Source organism: Asparagus officinalis, chromosome 6 (genome assembly GCF_001876935.1).
Source record: "Asparagus officinalis chromosome 6, Aspof.V1, whole genome shotgun sequence".
Classification (NCBI taxonomy): Eukaryota; Viridiplantae; Streptophyta; class Magnoliopsida; order Asparagales; family Asparagaceae; genus Asparagus; species Asparagus officinalis.
The window spans coordinates 67,395,379-67,409,146 of NC_033799.1; positions in this window are offsets into that span (position 1 = coordinate 67,395,379).

The following is a 13,768-nucleotide window of genomic DNA, read 5'->3' on the forward strand; positions in this document are numbered from 1 at the left end:
GGCATAGACTATGATGAAACCTTTGCACCGGTTGCAAGGTTGGAATCTATTAGGATGTTTTTGGCATTTGCTAGTTTTAAAAATTTCAAACTATTTCAAATGGATGTCAAAAGTGCTTTCTTAAATGGTTTTATAGAAGAGGAAGTGTATGTTGAGCAACCCCCCGGTTTTATAGATCATGCTTTTCCTAATCATGTTTACCGGGTACAAAAAGCTTTATATGGGTTGAAACAAGCTCCTAGGGCTTGGTATGCTCGCCTCTCTAGTTTTCTTATTGAAAATGGTTTTTCAAAAGGAACAATTGATAACACACTTTTTGTGAGAAAAAGGAAAAATGATTTCATTTTGGTTCAAATATATGTGGATGACATTATTTTTGGTGCTACTAATGAATCCTTGTGCAAGGAATTTTCTAAAGTTATGCAGGATCACTTTGAGATGAGTATGATGGGAGAGCTTACATTCTTTCTCGGGCTCCAAGTCAAGCAAACTAAGGATGGGATCTTCATTTCACAAAGCAAGTATGCGAAGGAATTGGTGAAGAAATTCAAGTTGGAGAATTCTAAGCATGCGCCTACTCCCATGAGTACTAGTGTTAAGCTTGATGCGGATGAGAGTGGTGAAGATGTGGACCAAAAACTATACCGAGGTATGATAGGTAGTCTTCTTTATCTCACCGCTAGTAGACCCGACATCATGTTTAGTGTATGTGCTTGTGCACGTTTTCAAGCCTCTCCTAAAGCATCTCATTTAATTGCGGTTAAAAGGATCATTAAGTATGTTAATGGAACTTTTAACCTTGGTTTGTTTTATCCAAAAAGCACCACTTTTGATTTATATGGTTTTTGTGATGCCGACTTTGCCGGATGTAAGGTAGATCGCAAGAGTACTAGTGGAACATGCCAATTCTTAGGAAATTCCCTTGTTTCTTGGGCTTCCAAGAAACAAAATTGTGTTGCATTGTCCACTACGGAAGCGGAATACATTGCCGCCGGCCTATGTTGTGCTCAAGTTTTATGGATGAAACAAAGTTTAGTTGACTATGATTTGAATTTTCAAAATATTAAAATCTTTTGTGATAACACAAGTGCCATAAATATTTCCAAAAATTCGGTTTTGCATTCTAGAACTAAGCATATTGACGTGCGCCATCATTTCTTACGCGATCATGTAGAGAGACAAGATGTATCCCTAGTATTTGTTGACACCAAATCTCAACTAGCGGATATATTCACTAAGCCTCTTGGAGAGGATGATTTTTGTCGCATAAGAAATGGTTTGGGCTTATGCACTATGTGAAAGTTCTACATTGCTTGCTTGACTAGTTGTATTTTGCATTTAGTATTTCTCTTTACCCCATTTTTGATGGTGACAAAGGGGGAGAGAAATCTCCTCATTTGTTGCATATATTTAGGGGGAGCTCATAGATAGGGGGAGCACCTATCTATAAGCTATCTTATTTTTGCTCTTATATAATGGTTGGTTGTCATCATCAAAAAGGGGGAGATTGTTAGCCCTTATGTTTTGATGATGTTCTTACAACCACCATTATCGGTACTAATGGCTTATTGAGTGTAAATGTAGTAAAATCATTTGTCAAGCTCGTTAGTGCCATTAACGGAGGATGGATGGAATATACGCTAAAACGAAGACATCTAAAGGAGGAGGAGGCCAAAAAGATGAAGCAACGTTATTTCAAGAACAACAAAGTCATATAAAAGCTTCATCCGATTCAAGCTATATCAAAGCTCAAGTATTGCTTTCAATATGAGGATATTAGCTTTCTTTTGTTTTTCTCTCTAGTGCTAGAATGTAGGCAAAGAGTTACTGAGTTTACTTGAAGCTATTGGGAATCACACACACGTTTTTAGACTTGTGTCTTTTAAGCGTTTTTCACAAAACACTATTTTTCACAAGTATGAGTACCTATCTGCAAAATTCTTTTTCCAAACAGTTTGTTTTTAGTATTAAAAACATTTTACAAAGTTTCAGAATTTTCAGAGGTCAAATGAATATTTTGCAAATATTTCAAGTTGGTCAAAAATCTGTTTTCTGGAAAATATCAGAAATCGGTCGACCGGCCCGGTCGACCGATCCTATGACCTTTCCTCAGTATCTTTCCAGATTGTCGTCGGTCGACCGATACGGTCGACCGAATTTTCAATCTTCTAATCGGTCGACCGTGCCGGTCGACCGACGAGGCTCTGCTTGTTTTTCCAAATTTCTTTAGCTGCCCGCGGTCGACCGAATTTTTCGGTCGGTCGACCGACGGTATTTTCGGTCGACCGATTATTTCTTCGGTCAACCGATTTGGTCAGCCGCGATTTTTTAAAACGGTCGTTTTTCGCCTCGACTCCTGTGCTTTCACTTATTAGTGATTGGCACAGTCTGAGGTCACAACCTGCAAAGTAGATTATCTTCCTAAATAGGAAGATTGGGTTTTTGTTTTTATTGATTTAAACTCTTTTATAAAAACCCCCAAGCCTGCTTCTTCTTCCCTAAGCCCTAACGTTTGAAAGAGAACCAGAGAGCTCTGTTTCTTCCTGAGAAAATTTTCAAATCAAACTTGTTCTTCTGAGTTCTTGTGTGTGTTTCACTTCCCAGCTTCAGTACTCTTCTCTTTGCTATAGGGGCTTGTGTAAAGAGAGTGTCTTGCATTTATCTTCTGCTGCTGTGAGTGAGATCTTGTGTAGATCGACTGTGAGGGAGTGTGATCTGTGAGATCAACTGTGCAGTGAGAGAGAGATCTTGTGGGATCATTGTGTAGACGAAGTTCCGGCTTCCAAACCGGATGTGTTAGTGGATTTCTCCTCGAGAGTGGGGAGCGGGGACGTAGGTCAGCGGGCCGAACCTCGTTAACACATCGCGCGTCAAGGATAACGATTCCTAACTTTATCTCTTTCTTTATTATTGCACTTCTGTTACTGTGGTTTGTTTGTACTGTTTTTTAATTGCATATTAGAGCCTCTTGACCCTAATCACCCCCCTCTAGGGTCCAACAATTGGTATCAGAGCTTGGTCTCTATATCAGTTTTTGGTTTAACAACCTTAGAGAAAAGATCTAATGGAGGCCTCTTTGAATATGCATATGTTAGAAGGACAATCCACAACTAGACCACCTCTCTTCACCGGAACTAATTTTGCTTACTGGAAGGCTAGGATGAGAATTTACCTTCGTTGCATTGACCTTGACATCCTAGAGCTCATAGAAGAGAAATATGAAGAAAAGTCCAAAGTCAGGAACATGACCGATGGAGAAAGGCACCTAGCTAATCTCAACGCTAAGGCTATGAACGCCTTAATTTGTGGTCTTTCCCCTAATGAATATAATAGAGTTTCCACGTGTGCAACCGCATACGAAATTTGGGTAAAATTATGTATCACACATGAAGGAACCCCCCAAGTTAAGGAATCTAAGATTAGTGAGCTTATGCATGATTATGAGCTATTTAAAATGCTTCCAAATGAATCCATTGATGCTATGTTTTCTCGCTTTACTAATATCATCAATGAATTACATGGTCTAGATAAGCAATTATCCATTCAAGAGATGAACTACAAGATACTTCGCTCCTTGACTCCGACATGGGAGCCCAAGGCTACGGCCATTGAGGAAGCTCATGACCTCACTACCTTGGCTCTTGATAGCCTTATTGGAAAGCTCAAAGTGCATGAGAAGAAGCTCAAGGGGAAGGAGAAGGAGGAAGTTCCATCACGTGAAGTTGAGGAGCCGTCACCAAAGTTGAAGACCATAGCTCTCAAAGGAGCTAGTGACAACTCATCTTCATCGTCGGAGAGTGAAGTCGATTTTTCTAGAGAAGTGACTCATCTCTCTAATGAATTGGTGTTTCCTAAGAGAGGACATTCCTCTAAAACGTGGGTAGGAGACTGATAGTTATGAAAACCTGTGGCAGAAACTTGATTAATTTGAGCTAGAGTTCGTTCCTTAATTTCTAAGGCTTCCAACCTTCGCAGAATTGTCGCCATCTTTGCTTCGGAGGCAATGTTCGACTCTAAGGAAAAACCACTAGATTTAGGTTGGGAAACTGACGAAACCCTGTCATCGTAATATTCCCATTGCATGGTTTTCTCAGAAAGATTCTTCAAAAACTCCTAAGCTTCATCAGCATTTTTTCTCATAAAATCCCCGTGGCACATTGACTCTAAGGAAGTTTTTACAGAATAATCTAATCCTTCATAAATTATTTGGCATAATCGCCATTTTTCTAAACCGTGGTGAGGATATTGGATGAGAAGATCTTTAAATCGGTCAAAATACTTCCAAAAAGGTTCTCTCGGGATAGTTTTAAAATTCATGATGCTATTTCGTAGCTTCACCATTTTATGGATTGGGAAAAATTTCTTAAGAAAAACGGTGATAAATTCCTCCCAAGTTATGATGGAATTTATAGGTAAGCTGTATAGCCATTTTTTTGCTTTGTCTTTGAGGACAAAAAGGAATAAATCTGAGTTTGACTACATCTTCAGTTAATTCTCTAATTTTAATCATCATACATACTTCCTCAAATTCTGAGATAAAAATATATGCATCTTCAGTTTCATTCCCTAGAAATTTTGGAAGCATGTTGATATAGTACGGTCGAAGCTCAAAGTTAGTTCCATTTGCCTCGGGGAGCCTAATGCAAGAGGGGATTGCATTCCTAATGTGATAGCACATATCTTGAAGAACGGATGGATTAGGATACGCCATTTCTATGATTGGTTCAAAGCGAATTAATCGATGTGTATTATCCTAAATCCACGTTTGCATACACCCAAAACAATTTTTTAAGGAGAAAAAAATTAGTTTTTTTATGAGAAGAAAAAGGAAAATCCTAACTAAAACAAATCAAAAGCAATCACTTTTTAATCACTCTAACTCTAAGGTTTAGCCTAACTCAACTAGACTAGCTCCTAACCAAAAACTCCTAAAATAAAAAGATCAAAGTTTTACCCGGGTAGTCAGCCAGGTAAGGATAGTACTAGAGGGTGATCAGAGATTAATTAAGTACCTCATTCCTTGCGGAGCGCTTTAGGTAAGGATAGTACTAGAGGGTGATCAGAGATTAATTAAGTACCTCATTCCTTGCGGAGCGCTTTACGCAACCCCTAAACCTTGCCTTAGACACCAACTAATCCAAGAAAATTTAAACCGGTTCACTTAAGGATTCTTTGTTCATTCTTGAGCTCGAATCCTTAGGGCCAACATCTAATGAGTTTTATTAGGCTTGAGTGGTGTAGTGAGGAATTAGTAATTTTTGGCTAAGGAAAGGGTGATGAAATCCCTCACCTTATCTTGATTATGAGGTTTTGCCCTTAAAAATAATTTTAAGTGTGTGCAAAATCAAGATGCTCAAATCACTTTGGTGAATTCCTACTAACTATATGCAATGCAACCGTATGAATTAAAAGCAACTAAAAAGGATGGTAAAGATAAAAATCTTCTTTTTTTAATTAGGATTAACAATCAAACAAATGAGGAGGGGGAAATTTGTGTGAATTTATTTTCTTTTTAGTAAATGTCAAAGTGAAGGGTGGATTTTATTATGGCCGACAAAAATAAAATCTTTTTTTTCATAAGTTCTAATTGTCTCTAATTGTGAAGAAGTAGCTAAAGGGTGGAATTGAAAATTCTAGAAAGAAGAGTTACCCAATTGTGAAGAAGTAGCTAAAGGGTGGAATTGAAAATTCTAGAAAGAAGAGTTACCCAAAAGCAAATCTTTAAATTCTAGATCTCCAGAAAGAAGAGTTACCCAAAAGCAAATCTTTAAATTCTAGATCTCCAATCCGCGATCTTCAAGCTCCAAGCCTTCACAAAAAATACACAAGTTAAATAACCAAATTAAATAAAATCCTACTTAAGCACCCTCTCCGGCAACGGCGCCAAAAATTTGATGCGGCATAAACATATACCAAAAGTTACAAGTGTACAACTAATCAAGTTATAGTATAAAAAGTTATCGATCCCACGAGGAAGGTGTTTTGTAGGAGAAAATTAAAGTTGGTTCTTATGTTGTGTGCGTAACAATTAGAAGTGATGAGTGAATGTGATTATGGAGAGATGGAGAGAATAAAAATGGTGTGTAAATATGCGCAAAATGTAAGTGAGAGTGAGTGTGACAATGAATGAATGATTTTCACAAAGAGAGATGAATAAAATCAAGAATCAAAAAAAGGAAAATCAAGAATAAAAATAAAATTCAAGAAAGTAAAGATGGCAGATTCAATTAAAGATATGGGTAATCTAGAATTGAATCCACTTCTTAGAAAGGGTGATTCCCTAGAGGGTTCTAGCTTAAAGACGAATTAAAGAAAATAAAAATGAACAAAAAGAAAAACTAAACCCGCTAGCCTCAAGGAGATTTAAAGAAAATAAAAAATAAACAAAAACAAAACTAATCCCAAGAGGGTTCTAGCCTCAAGGCGAATAGTGGAAGAAAATAAAATCTAAACTACAAAATAAATTACAAAAACTAAGCTACAAAATAAATTACAAGAATTAAATGTGAGAAAATAAAGACATGAAATAAATCTAATCTATAAGCATGAAATAAATCTAAGACAAGAGGGTTCTAGCCTCTTGGCTATTTAAACAATAAAATCTAACTACAAGCATGGAAATAAATCTAAACTAATAAGCAATAAAAGAGAAAATAAGAACAGACCTTTAAATTAATCTCCATCTTCATCTTCATCTTCATCATCCAACAAAGAGAAGAAAAGAAAAATTTAAAGTGGTGAAATTTTTTATTAATTGTAACAAAAAGTTACAAGTTTGGAAGGTCTTCTTAATTAAGAGTAACCCTCCTTTCCAAATGGAGATACAAAATTTTTCACACTCTCTACCCCTATTTATAGTAAACATCAGTGAATGAGAGCCTTTGGATCAAACTTGAGCCCCAAGAATACAATTTCGACCGTTGATGAATTCTGGATGCCCTCGCATTGATACAGGCATCGATGCCCTCATCGATACAGGCATCGATGTACGCATCGATGCTAGCATCGATGCTCAAATAAAAATTTTAACTTCACGGTTGGCTTCGTCTCGTCGAGATAGGTGATTTTTATATATTATATGTTAAATTCCACCTTTCGGATTGAGAGATATCATCGTTTCTTTACGACCAACCATCTTGAATATAATTTCTCTTCATATTGGATTTTTTTTATTTTCTTCGGCTTCTACAGGCTATTCGGCTTGATTCTGGGCTTCAATAAAAGGTTACAAAAATAAGGAACTTGGATTCTTTTGGGTATTTATTTATTATTTCTTCATTAACCTACAATTAAAGATAAAAAAAATTATTAGTGGTATATTTATTCATTAAAAATAGATAATGAGGGTATAAAATTATAATAAAATATGATTATCAATGCATCATAGTAAAATTTAGTAAAGTGGCCTCTTTGGCCACAAATATAGCATTTGTAAATTTTGCTATACATATGTGCATAGTGAGTGTTGGATTTTGAAGAATTAATATGTGACTTTGTACATAAGTCCATAAGTTTCTTATGGTTATCAATGCATGTTTTTAAAGGTGAATCTAAAGATGAAATATGTTTATCACAAGATTCAAATCTTCATTATTAGGCACATATGCATTTTTATTAGAAGTAGAACATATATAGTCATTTATAAAAGTAGTATCATTTTTTATATTCTCTACTTCTAATATGGTATTATCTCTTTCATGAGTTAAACTAGCAACATTTGAAATCAAGGAATCATGATACAATTTTAATTTTTTATTATTTTCTTTGAGGATCATATTCTCATTAGAAATAGTTTCAAACTTAGATGCTAACAACTCATGATCAGATTTTAAATCTTCATGCTTGATTTTTAAATCTAAAAATATATGATGCAATTTGTTGTAGGCATGCAATAATTTTTTCTGATGCACAAGAAAGTTCATCACTAGATAAATCATTAATAGATTCGAACTCGCAAACCTCACTAGGGCTTTCGCCTAGTGTCCGTGTGAATGATGCTCCAATGAAACTTGAAGAGGAAAGCTTGTTGGATCGCCTCCAAGTTCTCTTGATACGCTTCTATAAATTTCCATAATGTGTAAGCGCTATTAAAATGAACAAACTTGTTAGAAAACGATGAATCAAAAGTGTTATGCAAAATTCTAACAAAAGATTATTCATTGTAAATATTCTTTGATCATTCTTATTCCACTTGGATTTATCCGTAGTGGGTACAATATAAGCTTTATCTATAATATCCCGTAAATTGAAATATCTAGATCTAACAAATATATTAAATCTAGAACATCATTGGTCATAGGAGAAATTATCTATTCTAGGAGCAACATTAAGATCATAGCCTAAACAAGGTTCACAATGCATATCCATAATTATAAGATGTGCAAGCAAGATATAAAAAATCTCAAAATTAGATTAGCATAAAAAGATAACTTAGATCTTTAACTCAAGGTGATTAAATCTTAAATCAAAGAGCACCAAGCTTTGATACCAATTGAAAGTACCCTAATGCCACTAGGAAAGAACCTTAGAGGGGGGTGAATAAGGTTTATGCTAATCTAATCCGATTTATGCCAAATTAAAACTTTACTAATAAATATATCCTAGCAATGAGATACAACAAGAGATATATACAAGGATATGAAACTAACACAAGAGTGAAACAATATATAAACAATATAGTGGATGAAATAAGCAATGAGAGAATGACAATAAAGATGAACAAAGATATAAGTGCGTCAAGCCAAACTCAAACACAAGATATGATTATGGAGTTCGATCCCCACGACCTATGTCTCTGCTTCTCACCTCGAGGAGATCTCCACTATCACAACCGGGTTTTCTACGCTCAACCGAATAACGTTTACACCTCACAATACGGTTTTCTAGTTTACTGAAAACTTTACAATCCACACTCTTGCAATCACACTTTACACCCTCTAAGTGTTGGTCTCTAGCTCGTGTCTCCCTCAAGTGTTAGGAATTACAACCTACCTCTAGGCATTACCACCTACCCCACTCCTTTTAGGATGATCCCATCTCTCACCACACACTCCTCTCGGTGTACAAGTGTATTACAAAGTGTTCAACACAATTAGGCTCATAATACAAATAAAGTTTGTTCTCTATAAAGGATGAGAACTCTATATAAGCTCACACTCTAAGTCACAAACCCACAACCTAAATTATACTATGAATGTAAATACAATAAGCTCAATGGTTGTGTGTGAACAAAGAGATTCAATAAAAACAATTAAACTCAATATGAAATCTAGCTTACAAAATTAAGATCGAACATATAAAATGCTAGAATTGAGTTTAAGAAAAACTTCTCCATAGATCAAGAGAGAGAGAGAGGGAGAAGAGTTGAATTCTCAAACACAATTGATGATCTTCCTCAAGCTTTTGTAAAAATTGCTTCACAAATAAAACTCTTAAACACTCTTTTCTCTTTCAAACAAACACAAAACACCCTTAAACTTATTTTAAACAATTCTCTTGGTTAAATAAAACTGAGGATATGTGGGGGTATGTATAGGAACCCCAAAGCCAAGAGAAAACAAGGCAAAAAGACCAAAAAAATAGGCTCTGGAGGGTACCTGCCGACTCAGCAGCCTGGTTGGACTCAATCGAAGTTACCTTTATACCCCTCTAATCTGCTATAAAAGAGAGCTATGCTACACGGGGTAACTTCTTCTATGTTTTGGCAACTTAGAATAACTACATACACACTTTGTCCTTGATTTCCCCTCTCAAGATTAAAATATTGGTTTAATCGTCTGAGGAACAATTGGAGAACCTAACTCCGCCCTCTCACGAGTTTTTAATGTGCAAGGAAAAACAATAGGCTCTGGAACCAGTCATCTCAAGAAGTTTGAGAACCTAAAACACTCTTATAACTCTAACATAAACCCCCTGTTTGATAACTGACATCTACAGTTATGAACATAATTGAATTTTTTGGAAATTGATTTTTGAGGATCCTAATTTTGAAACTTGAGGAATAATTTTATATCTTTTATCATATCAATTGTGCATCCACTTTGGGTTATAAATACCACGAGTGTGCACATACTGTTGATGCCATTTGAAATATAGATGTAGGCGTTAAAAATTACCTATAGGTTCCCACACGTAGTTCGAGAAGAAACAAAAGTGATAAACATCATCATGAGATTATCCGATGCTAAGACAAAATGACGCAACGTATAAAGCGAGTTGGTGAAATATACAAATCCATGAAACGACGGAACAAGACCAAAAAAGACATAGTCGCTTGAAAATCGTATCAAAGCAACACACCGGTGTACGAGTCACATGAAAGAAAGTGACCCGCACCCGTGCGGGTCACATTGATGTGACACACACTCATGATGGTCATCTTAATGTGACCCGCACACACATTGAACTGACTCGCACCCAGGTTCTCAAAAACGCATATTTCGATGTTTTCTCGAGATTTGTTCGTTCCAGAGCCTCCCAACTACTTGGATATCATCCCTAAATGTGGTTAGGCTATTATTAACTGAAGATGAGCACAAATTACTTGTTCTTATCTAAAACACCGTAATTGAAGCCTATAAATTCAAGCCTAGGTTCCTATACACAGGGGATCAGAAATTCTGAAAAGAGGGCTAAGTGCTGTCGGTTTAGAGAGTGAATCCCACGAATTTCAGAGGAGGGCTAGCAGATTTTGGTGAACTTCGACATAAAGAAGGAGCGTTTTGAGAGATCTGAGGCCTGTTTCATCATTCCTTGAGATCAGAATTTGTACTGATCTTGAGAAGAGTAGTAATCTCACTTGGTTGAGATTATTTACTTCTGCGATTATTTCCTTTGTGAAGCAAGAGCATTGATCTTTTATTCTGATTAACTGATCTGATCCACAATGGTCCACGGATAAACCTCGACATAGGCAAAGATCACACACAAGCAGTTGGTTATAAACGTCCTCTGTGTATGTTTCTAGATAGTTGTATTTTCATTTTTGGAGTTGATTTACTGTGCCCAATTGATTTTACAAAATCGTGTATGTTAGCAGTTTTTTAGAAACTGTAAATCTGTGTTCAAACATTTATTTCTCTCAACTGGGAAATGATTTTTCAGAAATTCTTTCTCTAACATGTTATTCTACATGTCTATAACCTTCCCACAAAATTTCATATTTTTTAGAGCTGTTTTACTATTTTTAATTGATTTTACAAAACTGTAACACAGTGCTACAGTGCCCGCGGTCGACCGGTACGGTCGACCGGTACGGTCGACCGCCAAACTCTCTGGACGTGGTTACTGTAGCATAACGGCTATATTTTTCAGATTTTGATATATCCGTTATTTTGTCTTTTTGCTTGGTTTTCTTGGGTTTCTGGGCTTGTTTTATGAGCCTATATATACTCCATGCCCTCATACTTCTAAGGGCACTCAAGAAATATTTTCAACAAGTTTAAAGAGTTTTAAACAAGGGTTTAAGTGTGTTTTAGTGTTTGTTTGGTTTGAAGATTGTTTTCACAAGTGGAGGAGATCATCTTCTTGTTTGGGCTCCAATCTCCATCTCTCCATCTTGTCATCTATTGGAGAAGTTTTCTAAACTCTATCTAGCTTTACATTTGCTTAGTTATTTGATTATCGTTCTTTAAAGCTAGTTTTTATATTGAGTTTAGATTTGATTATATTATCTCATTGTTACACACACCCACTTGAGCTTATTGTATTTGCATACATAGTACATTAGGGTTGTGAGAGATTGTAACATTGAGTTGTGCTTAATTGTGTTCTCATCTATTGTAGAAAACAAATTTATATTTGTTACATTGTGAGTGGTGTAAGGTTTTCGGTGAGCTAGAAAACCGAGTGTGTTGTGAAGTTTTCGGTGAACTAGAAAACCGAGTGTGAGGAGTGAACGTTGTTCGGTGAGCGTTGAAAACCGACACTATGAGGTGTAAACGTTATTCGGGTGAACGTAGAAAACCCGGTTGTGATAGTGGATTCTCCCCGGGAGTGGGGAGCGGAGACGTAGGACGGAAGGTATGAACTCCGTGATCATATAATGTGTTTGAGTGTGCTTTGGCGTTCATTTATATTTATGTTCATATCTTATATCGCCATTGTCCATAGCTCATTATTTATATGATCCACTATCTAGTTCATATTGTTTACCCCTTGTGTTAGTTTCATATCCTTGCATATATCATATATTGCTTATATCTCTTTGCTAGGATATTTCTTGTTGTTCATATTGCTTATCCTAGCTCATATAACTTGTTGTATTTCATACTTGCTAGGATAACTTGTTAATTAATTTTAATTGGCATATAATCGGATTAGATTAGCATAAGACCCTAATCACCCCCCTCTAGGGTCTCACAACAAGGACCTGACATAAGGGATTCACTGATTGCTATAGATCAGTAAATTAAACTTTTGAATGTTATATCATAACTTTAACAGTGGGAGTGTTAAAGACTAGATACAGTGGGAGTTTGAGGGATTTTAATCCATAAATGATTTTAGTGGACCCACCGTCAATTAACTTGTTCGGTGAGGGATTTTGAGATGAAAGGTTGTGAATCATCGATCACTCCACAATTGCACCATGAACGTTTAGTGAGGAAAGATCGACTATATGCAGTCGTTGAATCTCATCTCAATGAAAAGATGCTTGGAAAATCACAGTGGTAAATTCTTAATCATTTTGGAAATAATTAGATAACCATAATGGGAGATTCTTAATCATTTTTATAATAATTAAGAATGAATTGTTCAGATGATCAGTTTCTATCTGAAATAATTGACTGGTCTGGGGTTATCCTTAAAATACCATGTACAATATTTTTTAGGAACTTCCCATTTAAATAAGTTATCCTGAATATACTAAGGGTAGTACTTTTTTAGGAACTTCCCATTTATTGGCATCATGATTTTGTGGCCATCTCAGGTAATCAATCGATATGCACCGTTTGAATAGACTATCTCTGTTATGAATGGCCCCTTCCATTTGGGTTAGAATTTTCCTTTCTTTTTGGAATTGAGAATCATGGGTCGCCGAACAGCAAGAACCAGGTCTCCTTCATTAAAGTTTCGTTATCGGACTCTTTTATCAAAAGCCCGAGTAATTCTGGCCTAATAAAACTCGATTTGTTGCTGAGCTTCCAAGCGCTTTTCATCTAACATCTCTAACTCGTCGAGGCATTTTTGATGTTGTTCTTCCACTGTCATTCCCATTGCGAGAGCGATATGGAGGGAGGGAATTTGTATTTCCAAAGGAATGACGGCTTTACATCCATATACTAAGGAGTATGAAGTCGTTCTGATCAGTGTACGGATGGTGGTACGATAAGCCGATAGAGCTTCGCCAAGTTTGTTGTCCCAATCTCGCTAATTGACTCTTACAAGTTTTGACAAAATCTTGATAATTGTCTTATTGAAAGCTTCAGCCAATCCGTTAGCTGTGGGATTATAGGTCGTTGATGAAACATCCTGGATTCCAAATTTACCATAGAATTTAATGAATGTGTTGCTGACGAATTGAGGGCCATTGTCATGTACTATTCGTCTCGGGACACCATATCGATATATGATATGGTGTTTAATGAATTTGACAACATCGCACGTCTTCACTTTTTTAAGCAGGACCATTTCGGCCAATTTTGAAAAGTAATTGGTGATCGCTAGGATGAAACGGTCACCTTTGACTGAAGATAGGAAAATAGGATCTACAATATCCATTCCCCATGTTTCGAATGTCTATGATGTCGCTGATGGGTGCAAATGC